The sequence below is a fragment of the Wyeomyia smithii genome, chromosome 2 (genome assembly GCF_029784165.1).
Source record: "Wyeomyia smithii strain HCP4-BCI-WySm-NY-G18 chromosome 2, ASM2978416v1, whole genome shotgun sequence".
Taxonomy (NCBI): domain Eukaryota; kingdom Metazoa; phylum Arthropoda; class Insecta; order Diptera; family Culicidae; genus Wyeomyia; species Wyeomyia smithii.
This window is the reverse complement of record NC_073695.1, coordinates 137711107-137726393: the sequence shown is the minus strand read 5'-3', so window position 1 is coordinate 137726393 and position 15287 is coordinate 137711107. Positions and strand designations below refer to the sequence as shown.

The window sequence follows — 15287 nt, the reverse complement described above, 5'->3', positions numbered from 1 at the left end:
CTTACAGCTTCCTTTGTGCTGGCCAAGACATGTGCGGCAAAGCCCGAACTCTCTAACTACGGTCCATTTAGCGTCTCGCGGAAGTTCCCGGAATTGTTTACACCTATCCAGAGTTTTGCAACTATTTTTGCAAACCATACACGCCTGTTTCGCGAATTGTGACGCAGACTCTTTCGATGGTTTCAACATCTTATCTGGTTTCGGTTCACAATGTACAGTAGATTCCGAATGAACGTTCAAAAATGTATTTCCCTTTTTGTGGCGAAATTCGCTGCGTGACGGTGCCAAGTCAGGTAAAACGGTGGGAAATGAGACAGAGCTAGCTGCCTCTGCGAGAGAATAAATAAAATCGCTAAAAACTGCCAAGTTTACATGTGACTGCCCTTTCCGATGCTGCGCCCAGCTCAATTTAAGGGAAGCTGGTAATTTACTAACGAGCTGGTGTAAGAGCGTAACATTGTACATGTACTCCTCTAAGCCACATGATTCGACAGTTGCACAGAAATTTTGGACACTCACGGCAAAATCAACCAAAATTTCTAATTTGTCGTCTCGAATCGCTGGTAGTGCACTGATTTTTGCGATCAACGAATGTATTATCACTTCAGGTTGACCGTAAAGCATTCGGAGAGTATTAATTATGCCTTCCACATTACCCGGTTGCATAAGCCTGCACTTGACAGCTTCGTAAGCTTTCCCTTTTAAGCTTCGTTGCAATCGAATGAGATTTTCCTCTTCTGTAAATCCGCACATAGCTGTGGTGCTATTAAACATCGATAGGAAGATGGGCCAATCTTCGGGATTGCCGGAAAACAAGGGTAAATCTTTTGAAACGGCCTGACGGGCCGCTATCTGCGATCGAGAAATCTGGAAATCATCACAATCGTCTTCGATAAACGTTGAGTTTAAAGGAAATCGACCGTTGCGACTACTTTGCCCCGAATCAATAATCGGTTTGCCAAAACGCGTTGTATTTTGTCCCGAACGTTCGTCAGTTTGAAATTGCACTTGCGTTGATTGAGGAATCGCTGCAGGACAGAATCCTGACCGCCTTCGCTCTGATTGTTGGTATGGATTCGCTGGATTTAAATTCGTTATCAGTAATTGTTGGCGCCTGAATGGCAACGAGTTTTTTCCTACTTGTGGATGGGTATCGATCGAGCTACGGTGAATTGCTCCTTGTGTATAACGATCTTGCATTTCATGTTGGAGCGGCTCTTCTTGCTGTCGCTGATTGCGGCTCACTGAGCCAACCCATTCGTCTACTCGACTTCGAGAAAGGATAGAGCTAGAGCATTGGCTTGATCTACCACTTTCATTAGCCAATTCCTCCAAAATTTTATATTTGTTGGCTAAGAAAGCCTCATACTTCTCGGCTTCTTCCTGTTCAGCGGCCCGCCGCCGTTCTGCTTGTTGCTTATCAAAGTTTCGTTTTTCTTCCAACATCATCAGCTGCAATCTAGCACGATTACGAGCGGACCGTTGAGACGACGTGCACGACATTTCAGAGAGCGATTTCTCTAACTCTATTTCGGGTAATCCATTCTCCGATGGTACGTGAAGATTCTCTCTTCTAGTGTTGTTTTGATGGTCGAGCTGAGAAGTCGACTCGGGTATTTTCGATTTGGACTGGCTACTTATCGGTCGTTGTGTGGACATTTGTATTGATATTTTTGGCGCTATCAGGCTCGCTGGATAGTTGGTCATTACTTGCAGCGGATCGGATTTCGCTGAAACAGCATCATCTCTAGATGTGTTAACTGCAGTGCTACGGCCAGGCTCCCTCAGAGACGAAGCGCGCTTGGGTTTGTGATTGCGTTCGGCATTTTTTAACGGTGAAGTTTTATTCGAAACTATCGTAGATCGCTGAGCCCACTGTGCGGTCTTGCAGTTAGTGCAGCTCCAGCTCTTGTTGACAACTTCGCTTGTAACTCCAACACAATCGTAGTGATGACATCCGTCGCATTGATCACATTTAACTATTTCGTCCGATTTGTCCTGATATTCACAACTCTTGCAGATTCGTCCGTCGACGATCATATCGCTCTCGTCAACTAACACCACATCATCATTATCGTCACCACGTTTATCTTTTTTACCATCATTGACCTCATCACTTACGGCAGATAGCAATTTAGCACCTTTTCTACCACCGCCAGACTCTCGACCACGATTTGACATAGCGCTTGCGAACCGATAGATTTCGATAAACGAAAATTATATTATGTTGAATTTAATTCAACCGGGATTTCCGAAATTATGATTCTCCAGTACGGAAATGAAACGCGTAATCCGTTAGAATGGGAGAATATAATTTTCCTGATAAGTAGATGTATAAATGGCATTAGGTTCTAGTTTTGACTCTTATATTTTAGGTTTAACAAATTTTAGGTTAATATATGTATATATATATATGTATCAAATTGTGTGACTCACGTTTAGTCTCCCTTTTAATATCTGGTATTATTCTGCTTTTGCTCTTCGCAGAAGTCCTAGAGCCCTTTAGGTAATTGCCTGATAGATTGGTGCACAAATTAGTTTAAACTTCATGTAATTTCCTTCGATTTCTCTTACCAGTAAGCACGTGAAGAAAGAGGTTATAAAATTGGTTGAACCTCTGATTTAGTGTAGCTGTTAAGATCTAGATTAACTTTACATAATAAGCATAGGTTTACAAATAATTATCAAGAAACTATTACCTAGCACTTTAATTTATAATAATAATTTGTAGTAGTAGTAGGATTTAAGAAAATTAATTTGACACTCGGTAAATAGAAACGCGCAGCAACGGTTGATTCTCTTTTCTCTAATGATCGAGTGATCGTGCGTGATCTGCCCTTGACATTGCACTGACATACCTGCAGGGTTGGGAGAGATTAGTAGGTCAGCGCGCTGGCCAAATAGGGTTGGCCAACAAGGACAATTAAATACTGTATTAAATACTGGTTCTAGAGTGTCTCGGGTTTTTTCTAAAGCCCTTCTTGCTGCACTCCTTCACGCAGATTAAAAAAAAACGTGGTTTTTTACGCGGATTTTTGAATTAACGCGTTTTTTTACGCGGATTTTTGAATTAGCGCGGTTTTTTTACGCGGATTTTCGAATTAACGCGGTTTTTTACGCGGTTTTTTTACGAGGTACGTATCCCCCGCGTAAAAAAAACTGGCTGTATTGAATTAGGTGGTGCCGCTAAAGTTGAAGGCTTCATAATAAAATTCAACGAATTTATGAATTTGAAAACCAAGACACTGGAATGACACAACTTTCTAAATGAATACGAAAAGATGCGGAGGGCGACGCCTGTTCTTTGTTTTTTCTCATAAATCAAATTGTGTGCTTTACTTTTGTATGCAAACGAGTGTCAAGCAAAAGCAATTTTCAAACGGGCTATTGTTAGCTGGAGTTTGATGGTATGAATTTGCTGTTAGTATATGACACTCCAATCAGTTTAGCGAATATCATGATCAAAAATTGAAAAGGGCTGAATGTTTTTAATATTGTTTCAAATTTGCAGAAAGTGAAAAAGTTTGACATAATTAAAATTTCATAAAGATTTGTTTACTGTTTTTTTGTTTAACACTTATTTTATAACTTTTCATTGATAAATTTTGTGATTTTTGCCTAAATTTATATTTTATCCTTACGGATTGAGTACGATATCATAAATTTTTATTGATGGGGTATCATGGTTATGATTAAAATTAATCCTGGATGAAATTTCAACTTCAAAAATAAAACTAAAAAAATCTGCTATCGCTTTTTTCACTAAAGTGATAATTTGCGCAGTTTTGCGCTACAGCGGACAGTTGCATTTGAAAGCCTACATTTTACCTAAATTTTGAATGTAGTCACAACCGTGGCAAACTGCGGCAATTGAACTTTTAAGCTACTTTTCTACAAAAAATCACGTTTTTTTTTAATTTTTTCTAGTGTCAGGCCTACTGTAACCAAATTTTATAATGTATAATGAAAATGGTTTGTTTTGCACAATATTTACATCAACTTTTCCTTTGACGTCAAAAAAATTCCAAGCTATCATTGAAGCTACAGAGCGTTTCAAAGTAATGTCCTTTTTTTGAAAAAAAAGGCAAAAACCGTCAGTTCGCCAATATTTGAAAAGTCATAAAAAATTCAGATTTCATGACATTGCGCCCAAATTTTGTATTTGGACACTTGAATGTTATAGCAATAAAGGAAAAATATTATGAAACAGCTAACGAAAAAAAATTTTTTGGCTGATGGCCAGCGATTCCCCACTGTGCATCCCTCCAAGAGAAACATAAATGTGAAAACGAAGTGAGAACATTTATTGTTGTCAACATGTCTATGTAAATTCGAAAAAGTTGAGTGTAGTATGTTCCCTTACAAAAAAAAATTTATATTTGATTATAAAAAATAATTATCAGCTAAATACCATAGTTTTGTTTATGGATTGGGTTTGAAATAGATGATACAAGTAAAATGCAATATGAAAGTTTACGATTTTATTAAACGATTTTTGTGTACTACTACTGAATGATTTGACCTAACGCTTTTAATTTTGCAATTTGTATCTAGTAATTCTTCTACTATATATGGACCTTCAAGTTATATATTGGTTCCGTTCCATGTTCAAAAATTTCTTGTGGTATTTAGCTTCAACTCCAAAAACAAGTTCATGTGGCGAAAATTCATGATCTGTATGTGGTGTAGTATTGTAGTTGAAAGCATAAAATTTTTACCATTCATCCCAATCAGACCGATGCTCATTTACAAAAGATCTCAGATATTCATTTAAACATCTGTGATTTCTCTCGAGCGCTCCGATTGTTTGAGGATGATAAGCTGTACTAAATTTTTGTTTAATCTGTAATATTTTACATATCTGATCAAAAACTTCATTATTATATTCTGTTCCTTGATCAGAACATAGGGTTAAAAATGTACCGTAAGTAAGTAAAAAATCATCAACTAAAGCTTTAGTTATAACATTCGCTTTTTTAGTGGGTACTGGTATGAATACGACGTATTTTGTTAAGTCGCATTGAATACTTACTGCGTATCTATTATTATTGTTACTTTTCGGTAATGGTCCAATTGTATCAATGGAGAAAACTTCAAAAGGAAATGATGGTGTTGTAGTTATCACTTGTTTTTCCTTTGTAAGTTTTATAAGTTTGTTTCATTTGCATAATTCACAGGCCTTAATGAATTCTGCAATCGATCTTTTCATATTATTCCATTTGTAGATTTCTCTTACTTGAAGGTATAATCTATGTTGTCCTACATGTCCTCCTGTAGGTGTAATATTTTCTGTATAACATTCTTCTTTGTAACCAACATTGGTGGTTTATAAACTATAATTTGTGTAGAATACACTAATGTATTTACTATATTTTTAAAATTTTCGGTAGTAATTAGTTTGAATATTTCGTCGTATTTCGACAGCGCTATTTTCTCTTGTATCATCTTTATCATAATATCTTCCAATTTCAGAAGAGCAGATTCTAAAATTTGTCTTCCGTTATTTAATTGTTGGTGCACTTGTGCAACAATTTTGTTATTTTTCTTTAGTAAAAACTTCAGTTCATTCACTTCGACAATTGTTTCTAACTTAAGCAATTTATTGGTTTCTGAGGGATTATTAGTCGAATACGCAGAGAGGTGATCAATCTCTTCAGGCGTCGATTCTCGTTCACATGTAATAACATCATTGATTTTATTATTTCGAATCTGTCTAGTCATAGATCTCGTATTTACTTTTAATATATTTATATCCTTTAACTCGTCTGAGATTGTTATTATTCTAGACAACGCATCAGCTCCTACATTTCCCTTTCCTGGAATTTATTCTACCGTGAAATCATATTCTTCCAAATCGAGACGCATTCTGGTTAACTTAGAAGTAGGGTTCTTCATTCCGAACAGATAAACCAACGGTCTATGATTGTGCGAGCTGTGAACTTTCTTCCATACGAGTAAGGCTTGAAATAATTAATGGCCCAATGAATAGCCGTTAATTCTTTGAAAATAACAGGTTTTTTTCTGCTTGAATAAATGCTTTACTTGCAAAAGCGATTGGTAAATTTCCATTTTGTGTTTGTTGAGACAGAACTGCTCCACATCCAACGTCTGAAGCATCAGTATAAATTCCTTTGAAAAATCGGGGTATTGTAACAATGTTGGTGATATTAAAATATTTCTCAAACTGTCAAATGCAATTTGACATTTCTCAGTCCAAGCAAACGTCGTGTTTTTCTTTAACAAATGATTTAAAGGATATGCCAAAGTTGCGAAATTTGGCACAAATTTCCTATAATAATTACAGAATGCAACGAATCGTCTAACTTCGTCTGCATTCAATGGCACTATGCATGGCACTCAACACAGCTTTAAATTTCGAATCATCGGGTAACATACCTTGATCCGTAATCTTATGACCCAAGTATGTCACTCCGGTGCTAAAAAATTACTTTTTTTTTACACAAAAACTTGAGTTAAGTTCGAAAGATGATGATTGACTGAACAACCAATTATGACAATATCATCAATATAAATGAATGCTAACTCTGGCGTCAAACCTGCCATTGCTATAGTCATCATTCGTTGAAAACTATTCGGGCTAATATTCAGTCCGAAAGGTAATCTAGTAAATTGTTAATGACCATTTTTTGTTGAAAAGGCGGTTAATTTTCTAGATTCGTTGTCTAGCGGTATTTGATGAAAACCTGACATGAGATCTAGAGTTGAAAAATACTTTGCTCTGCCGAGTTGATCTAAAATGTCATCAATTCTCGGTAACGGGAATTTATCGGCTAAAATCTTTTTGTTGAGTTATCGGAAATCGACAACCAAACGCCATTTTTTCTCACTGTCATAAGATTTCTTCGGTACCAGTTAAATTGGAGAGTTATACGAAGATACAGAGGGCCCAATTATGTTGCTCTCTGACATTTTGTTCGCTTGTCTGTTAATTTCATCATGCTGTTTTATTATTAGGAATATATACAGGGATATGTCATTAAGAACAATATTCTGCGAATAAAAATTGTTTTGCGTAACTATTTTTTTTGGTAGGCAGAAAATATCTTGATATTGATTAATTTTTTTTCCTTGGTGCTACATTCCGATTCGAAACTTGACCTTCTGTTTATTTATACACAGACTTCGCAGCCGACTGTTTTAGTGTACAGGACAATTGCGGGGCTAGCGCTACGATCCTACTGAAACTAACAGTCTCTCCCGAGCCGAGACTCGAACCTACGACGACTGGCTTGTTAGGCCAGCATCGTACCTCGAGACCATCTATTGCGGAATTTTTTCCATGTTAATATTATTTAAAATTTGTTCATATCTCCATGGGATGTTTACTTTTATTTACGTTAAGGATAACATAGTCAGATAATGGACTTAATATAGGTTTAAATTGAAGATAAGTTATGTACAACGGTTCATTATTAGTATTTATAAATTTAACATAAGATTTTATCGATGAGATAATAAAGTTTCCACAGAACACTTTCGGGCGAATTTCTTCCGAATGGACTACCATATCTTCTGAAATTCGTAAATGCGGAACCCTTCTAATGACTTCACTACGACTCGGTATCATGAAGCCTTCGTTTAAGTTATCTTCAATTGGTATTGCCATCTGTACATTTCCTATATTAAATGTAAGCAACCAATATTCGTAATCTAAAACACATTTATTTTTTTTTAGTTTAAAATAGTTTATTTGACACGGCACGATACAATTTATGTTTAACTGAGCCAAGTACATTTTTTTTTAAATCTAAATTAGCAGGGAAAAGAGGGAGGCACATTTTTTATATCTCGCTGCCGACTACGAGCTAGTGGGGATTTAAGGTGAGAGGAGGGGAGTTACAATTTTGATTTTAACTATATTGAGTTACAGGATTTATTTATTTGTACATGGCTAAGCAGTGATGTTCCAGTTGAGCAGTTTTGGTCTGAGGTGTCTGCGTGAACATGAAGATGCCGTGTCTTCGATTTAGTGTCTCCAGCATGGTGTATCATTTTCATTCAGTTTATAACGGGAATTGTAATCTAACAAATAGATAAGAAAAATCAAATTTTAATTCCAGCATTTTTTATAAACCCGTATAGCTGTGTCATGTACTGGAGATCACCGCTTCCCAGAATATCTCTAACGGGTACGTTCGGTTGTTTTCCTCGGGCCCGAAGGGAATCTATAAGCTCGGACCTAACACTACAGTATTCGGTACACGACCAAACAACATGCTCGATGTCATGGTAGCCATCGCCACAAACGCAGTGATTACTGTCTACAAGCCCTATACGAAAGAGATGCGTGTTTAACGTGTAGTGATTGGACATAAGTCTGGACATCACGCAAATGAAGTCCCGACCTACATCCAACCCCTTGAACCATGCTTTCGTCGATACCTTAGGAAAAATGGAATGTAGCCACCGTCCCAGTTCACCTGAGTTCCATGATAATTGCCAACTGTTGAGTGTTCTCTGACGCAAAATGCTATAAAATTCATCATAAGCAATTGGTCTTTCATAAATATCGCCATCAATAGCACCCACCTTAGCTAAAGAGTTAGCCTTTTCATTACCCGGAATCGAGCAATGAGAAGGGACCCACGCTAAGGTAACCCGGTAATTTTTATCTGTTAAAGCACTTAAAAACCGCCGTATTTTCCCCAGGAAATACGGGGTGTGCTTCACAGGCTTCATCGATCGCAGAGCCTCAATGGCACTGAGACTATCTGTGAAGATGAAGTAGTGGTCTATGGGTAGGGTTTCGATGATCCTAAGAGAGTACTGAATAGCAGCAAGTTCTGAGACGTACACGGTAGCAGGAGCATCGAGTTTGTAAGAGGCGGTAAAACTTTCATGATAAACACCAAAGCCAGTGGACTCATCTAGATTAGATCCGTCAGTGTAAAACCTTTTATTATAACTAACATGTTTAAACTTATTGGAAAAAATCTTAGGGATCTCTTGTGGTCGCAATTGATCCGGGATACCAATAATGTCTGTTTTCATGGTGGTGTCGAAGAATATAGCATTGTCAGAAGTACCTAAAAGTGCGACATTGGAGGAAACGTATGAAGAAGGGTTAATATCTTGAGCCATATAGTCAAAATATAAAGTCATAAATCTGGATTGAGATTGAAGGTCGACCAACCTCTCGAAATATTCAATTACTAATGGGTTCATAACTGTGCATCGTATTAGCAACCGGTAAGAGAGATTCCAAAAGCGATGTTTCAACGGGAGAATACCTGCTAGCACTTCAAGACTCATCGTATGGGTCGACTGCATGCAGCCTAAGGCAATACGCAAACAACGATATTGTATTCGCTGCAGCTTGATCAAATGTGTGTTTGCTGCGGAGCGGAAGCAGAAACACCCGTACTCAATTACAGACAATATCGTTGTTTGGTAAAGCCATAGAAGGTCTCCTGGGTGGGCACCCCACCAGGTTCCGGTAATCGTACGAAGAAAATTAATCCTCTGTTGGCATTTTCGTGTTAGATACCTAATATGACAAGCCCAGGTGCATTTAGAGTCGAACCAGACCCCGAGATATTTAGCGACTAAAACCTGAGAGATCGTTTTGCCCGTTAGTAGGAGCTGCAGCTGAGCTGGGTTATGCGTCCTAGAAAAAACGACCAGCTCAGTTTTCTCCGGAGAGAATTCGATACCCAGCTCAAGAGCCCATTCAGACAAATTGTCTAAGGTATCTTGCAATGGTCCTTGCAGATCGCTAGCCTCGCTACCAGTAATGGATACAACGCTATCGTCTGCAAGTTGCCGTAGTGTGCATGAATTTGCAGTGTCGGGTAGATTCTTCAACAGGTTGAATTTTATTCTATCTAACCCTGGGGCCTTATTGTTGCACGACAGGAGAGCCATTGAAAATTCCAACATCGAAAATGGAGGCTCTTCCGTAGTTACTAATAACGCGTCGCGAAAGGTTTTCTGTTCCGGTACAGAGTCCGGACAGACCTTTTTGGCAAAATCGAGTATCCAGCGATCTGAATACTCCTCACTCTCATTCGAAACGTCACGGTTCCGCATGCGCCTGGCGGTATTCCAAAGGGTGCTCATCGCTGTTTCCCTCGACAACGCGTTTACAAACCGCCGCCAGTATCCGCGTTTTTTCGCTTTCATCAAGCTCTTTATCTGCCTGTCGAGTACCTCGTACCTTCGAAGCAGCTTAACAGAGCCGTACTTTCGGTAGTCCTTATACGCCGAGGACCTTCGCGCGTACAGTTCAGAGCACTCTTTGTCCCACCATTTGGTAGGAGGGCGCCGTCTAATCGTTACCCCGGGTATCGGTTTCGTCTGAGCTTGAGTCGCGGCGTCGATGATCAAGCCAGAAAGGAGCGCGTATTCTTCCTCCGGAGGAAGTTCCTCGTAAGTCTCAATGGATTCCGCAATAATCGTCTCATAAGACTTCCAATCAATATTACGTGTAAGGTCGTATGAGATATTGATTGGATCCGGGGGAGTTGATCCATTAGCAATTGAAATAACGATTGGAAGATGATCACTACCGTGGGGATCATTGATTACTTTCCACTGGCAATCTAACGCTAGTGATGTCGAGCAGAGGGATAGGTCAAGCACGCTTTCACGTGCTGGAGGATTAGGTACACGTGTCGCTTCCCCAGTATTCAAAAGTGTCATATTGAAGTCGTCGATTAAGTTACAGATTAAAGAAGATCGGTTGTCGTCGTACAGCGACCCCCATAGCGAACAGTGAGAGTTAAAATCTCCCAATATCAAAAAAGGCGCAGGAAGCAACTCTGCTATATCAGTAAGTTGCCTCTGTTCAATCCGCGCGGACGGAGGGATATATATCGAAGCAAGGTATAGGTCTTTTCCATTCATATTCGTTTGAATGGCAACGACTTCAATATTTGAGATCGAGGGGAGGTCGATTCTAAAAAAAGAATAGCACTTTTTGATCCCTAAAAGTACCCCTCCTCCGTGTGAGTCTCGATCTCGACGAATAATGTTAAAATCGTGGAAATTAAGTTGATCGTTTGAATTGAGAAAAGTTTCACAGAGCGCAAACGCGTCACAATTGTGTGTGTTTATCAAATGAGAAAATAGATCGAATTTGGGGATGATACTTCTGCAATTCCACTGTAATACAGTGATAAAATTCCTAACCTCTTTCGACGTATTAGTCATCGAAAGATATGATAGCTGAAATGAGGGGCCAAGTTGCTGCAAGTTGCTTCAAAAAGGTTTTCACTGTGGGGAGGAGGGCAAGAAGAATATTTTGAAGGGGATCTGGTATGTTGAACGTTTTAAATATCCAATCCACAATATCAGAGAAATTTATAAACCCTGTTTCTTTTCTATTTTCTGATTGAGCAAAGGGTGCACGAGGGGTTTTTGGTGCCCCAGGAAGCGGTGGGTACTCCTGGCTTGAATTGAAATTAAAACCAGGAGGTACTTGCTTCGGTTTTTTTTCACTACTTCCTTTTTGTGTTGGCTTATTGGTCATTCCGCTAGGGGTTATCTTACGACCTTTGCGAGAAAGATTAGGAGAGTTAAGCATTCTCCTTTTCCTAGATCCTTCTGGCATGGCATAAGAACACCCTTCAACGGGATCGTCAGATGTACCCTCATCGGTTGGCAAAAAGGAAAAGATGTTTCCTGTCGAGGGTGGCTCAGCCCTCTTAAGCATTTCTGCAAAAGAGCGCTTTGATCGTTCCTTGAGGGAACGCTTAATTTTTTCCTCGCGCTGTTTGTACGCGGGACACGCTGAAAGGTCATGCCGAGTTCCTTCACAGTAAAGACACTTTTCAGTATCCTCACTGCAAGCGGTCTCAGCATGATTGCCTCCGCACTTGCTGCAGCGTGCCTTCTTGCAGCAGTAGGTGGCTGTATGACCTAACTGCTTGCAGTTTTGGCAATGCATGACTCGCGGTACGAACAGGCGTACAGGCAGACGAACCCTGTCCAAAGAGATGTAGTTCGGCAGTGCAGATCCGGCGAATGTTACACGGAAGGAATCCGAAGGGAGAAATTTCTTCTTCCCTTCTTCGATGGATACTGAATGCAATTGCTTGACATCCAGTATCTTTACATTTTGAATCAGGGGGTTCTCGAAACAGCCAACCCCGTGACGCAAAATGTCATCGACCGTGAGGTTTCCTTCGGTAACCACACCGTCGATCTCCACGTCCTTGGCAGGGATGTACACGCAGTACTCTCTCGTGAAGAGCTCGTAGCTAGCAATTGCATTTGCTTGCTTCAAGCTACTCACGACAACTCGCAGTTTGTTCGGTCTAACCTTAATAATTTCGGTTACGTCCGAAAACTGTTTTGTCAGGTCTTTGCCGATTTGTATTATATTAAGAGGCTTCTTAATGGGCCTGAAAAAAACTATGAACGGACCTTTCGAAGCATCTGGGTAAGCTTTCACCCGTATTTCAGGTACCCTTGGTACAGGGCTAGGTAGCGGGGATGGTACAAGGGAAGGCAGGGGGAACTGCAGGGCGAGATTTCAATCTCTTCCCCATTTGTTTCCACATCCAGGAATAGTTCCATCTGGTTGTTGTCCATTTTTGCGGGAGCGTTACGCTCTACCGCACACAAACGATAATTATCCGAATATACGGGGGATCAAATAATTTGTATTAAATAAAAAAAAACCATTTTTCAAGTTAAGATGGATCAAATGAAAAAAAAAGACAATCGTATTGGGGACGAAAAATAAGAATAATAATTATAATAATAATAATAATAATAATTATAATAATAATGATAATAAAAATAAAAATTATAATTATAAAGCGAATACTTCACCGAACGTCTAGGTCTTTTGCCTACACGGTCTTTTGCCTGATGGCTGCTAGTTGGATCAATCAGGAAGAGTGTCTCAGCAAAACAAACAATGCCGACATCGAATGATCCCGTTTTGTGTTGTATCACGGTGGTCTTATTTGCGCGCGGCCTTGTATATGAGACTTGCAGTTGAATCCACTCACTCGGCCGTATGGAGATCCGTGCTGCTAGCGGGGTACCAGCGGTGCGAGGGAATGTTTTTGCTGCTATGATTCCAGCTGCGTGACCGGACAGGCCACTGGCGGGGTAGCCTGCCAGTGCGCAAAAGATGCTTCTGCTTATAAACTGCAGGCTATTGTTGTCGCACAGGGCACTGCACAAGAACGAACCGATAAAACAATACCCGTCGAACGACAACTCGTGTGCCGTATTGTTATATTTCGAATCAACCAGAGTAAAACAATTTGCGTCTGTTCTAAACGAAAGCAAGACAACGAATGTAAAACACATTTATAATTAACTAAAAAATCACGTCCTAGAATACCATCTGCTTGAATAGGTATATCGGGCGTAACTAGATGAAAACTATGGTTAAACACTGAAAGAATTAAATTACAAACTGTATTCCCGGTCATGTGCACTTTTACCTGGATAAAGTTTGATGCATTTAAATTAATTGTCAAAATCGGTGTGGCGAATAGTAACAACTGTCTAGTTAATCGACGTCTAGGATCAATTGTTACTGTTGGCCAAAAAAATAATTTGGATTGAAAAATCCATTTTGTGGTATTGCTAACTGTTGGTTATTAGCGTTTTGCTGACTGTTTGGTTGATTGGATCCCGCTGCTACTTGGGCGTAACAGGGATTTACTAAGCGTTCTTGATGTTGAATCGGAACATTGCTCGGTAGTTGCGGAATGTTTTGCTGTCTTGCGAAAAACATTCTTGCAGCTTCGAAATTCCTATTCGGGTTAAACTGACGGTTTTGGTTGTAGTTTCGATTTAAACCGATTGAAATTTCTGTTGTTCTGCTGTTGATTGTAGTGGTTGTTATGATTGTTATGATTTCTATAGTTATTAAGTGAATATCGTGGTTGATATCTATTGTTGAAATTGTTTCTTTGATTATTATTAAATTGATTTCCTTGATTATTATTCCTTTGCGGTATCCTGTTCATGTTATTATTTTGATATTTATTTTTGTCACTCGTGGTGTTTAGTACCACTGCGTTTGATGTTGTTGTTGCAGGATTTTCATTCTCTACCATTATATTAATGGCTTCCTGGAGATTGGTAAATCTACCTACTTTTAACATTATTTTTGTCTCTGTGTTTGAAGAATTAGCTACCATTGTTTGAATAGCAGCCTTTTGAGACATTTTCTTTGCGATTTCGCTTGGTATTTATTCACTAATGTAAGTTTCTGTTAATTTTTCAGCAAGTAAGTCTACTTGCTTTGTAAAGTTTTGTATATCAGTTGGTGATTTTAATTTCAAGTTGGTCAGGTTATTCTTAGCTGAATCTGACGTACTTTTCTCACTGCAATTGCTTATCAAAGCTTGTGTAATTCCGTCATAATCATCTGGGATTGTAGCGAATCGGTTTTTCGCTTTCTCACTAAGCTTGGTTAAAATAATTCGAATAGCCGCTGGTTTGTTTTTAGCGGGTATTATAGTCTTAACTAAATTTACTGCGTCTAGGAAGGATTTAACTCCTCCAGAGTTTCCATCGTAAGCAGGAATTAAAGTAGCCAGTTCGGCTGCTATTTTTATATTAAGTGCCATTGGTACTGCGGTCTGTGCACGTTAACACCAAATGATTAGTTTGGCTAAAATTTTTAATTTAATTTTTCTTTTTATTAAGTGTATATCACTGTTCGTTCTCGAGAACGAGTAAGTGGAACTTGGTGTTGCTAATTTATTATCGCTGTTTGCTCTTGAAAGCGAATCATTAACATCGGGTCTCAGAAGAAGTGTTTTATTAGTAACTTCCGGTTCACTATCATACCCTCTTTGAGTCACTGGGGTGTTGTCCAGAATACCTATGCATTTATTGTATGTTTTCTTTAATTTGGTATTTTTTTTTTGTTAAGGAATTAGGATTACGTTGTCCATTGATGTGAACTTTTGTAATATATCCCAGTCAAATGCTATACGTGTCCCTTTGCAAAATACAATGACCACTATTGTTGTATGTGATCGGGTACCTGCACCGACACGCTCCCAGTCAGGTAAAATATGGTTTATAAAGCCACTCACCTTTCCAGGATTCAAAGACCAAATCTCTTTGAGCTGTAAGAAGCCTTGATCTGCGTTCAAATAATGCACAACAATTGCAAAGCAGATGTTCCGATGACTCGCGTTCCGTATTACAAAAGCGATCATCCTGGACCCGGCCAATGTTCTTCAAATGATATCTACTCGGACAGTGCCTCGTTACTAGGACGACATATGTACAAAGAGCTCTTTTTTTGAGCTCTGGGATCTTTTTGAATGATTCTCATTTGGTGT

At 39.1% G+C, this 15287-nt stretch overlaps 1 long non-coding RNA gene across 1 annotated transcript; it reads right to left on the bottom strand.

Moving 5' to 3' along the window:
- Window positions 1-2436: 2436 nt before the first annotated feature.
- LOC129720050 (uncharacterized) lies at window positions 2437-2838 on the bottom strand. Its single transcript, XR_008727235.1, has 3 exons — window positions 2700-2838; window positions 2575-2641; window positions 2437-2514 (listed from the first exon to the last, which is right to left on the bottom strand). It is a non-coding gene; the product is annotated as an uncharacterized LOC129720050 (long non-coding RNA).
- Between the last annotated feature and the right edge of the window lie 12449 nt (window positions 2839-15287).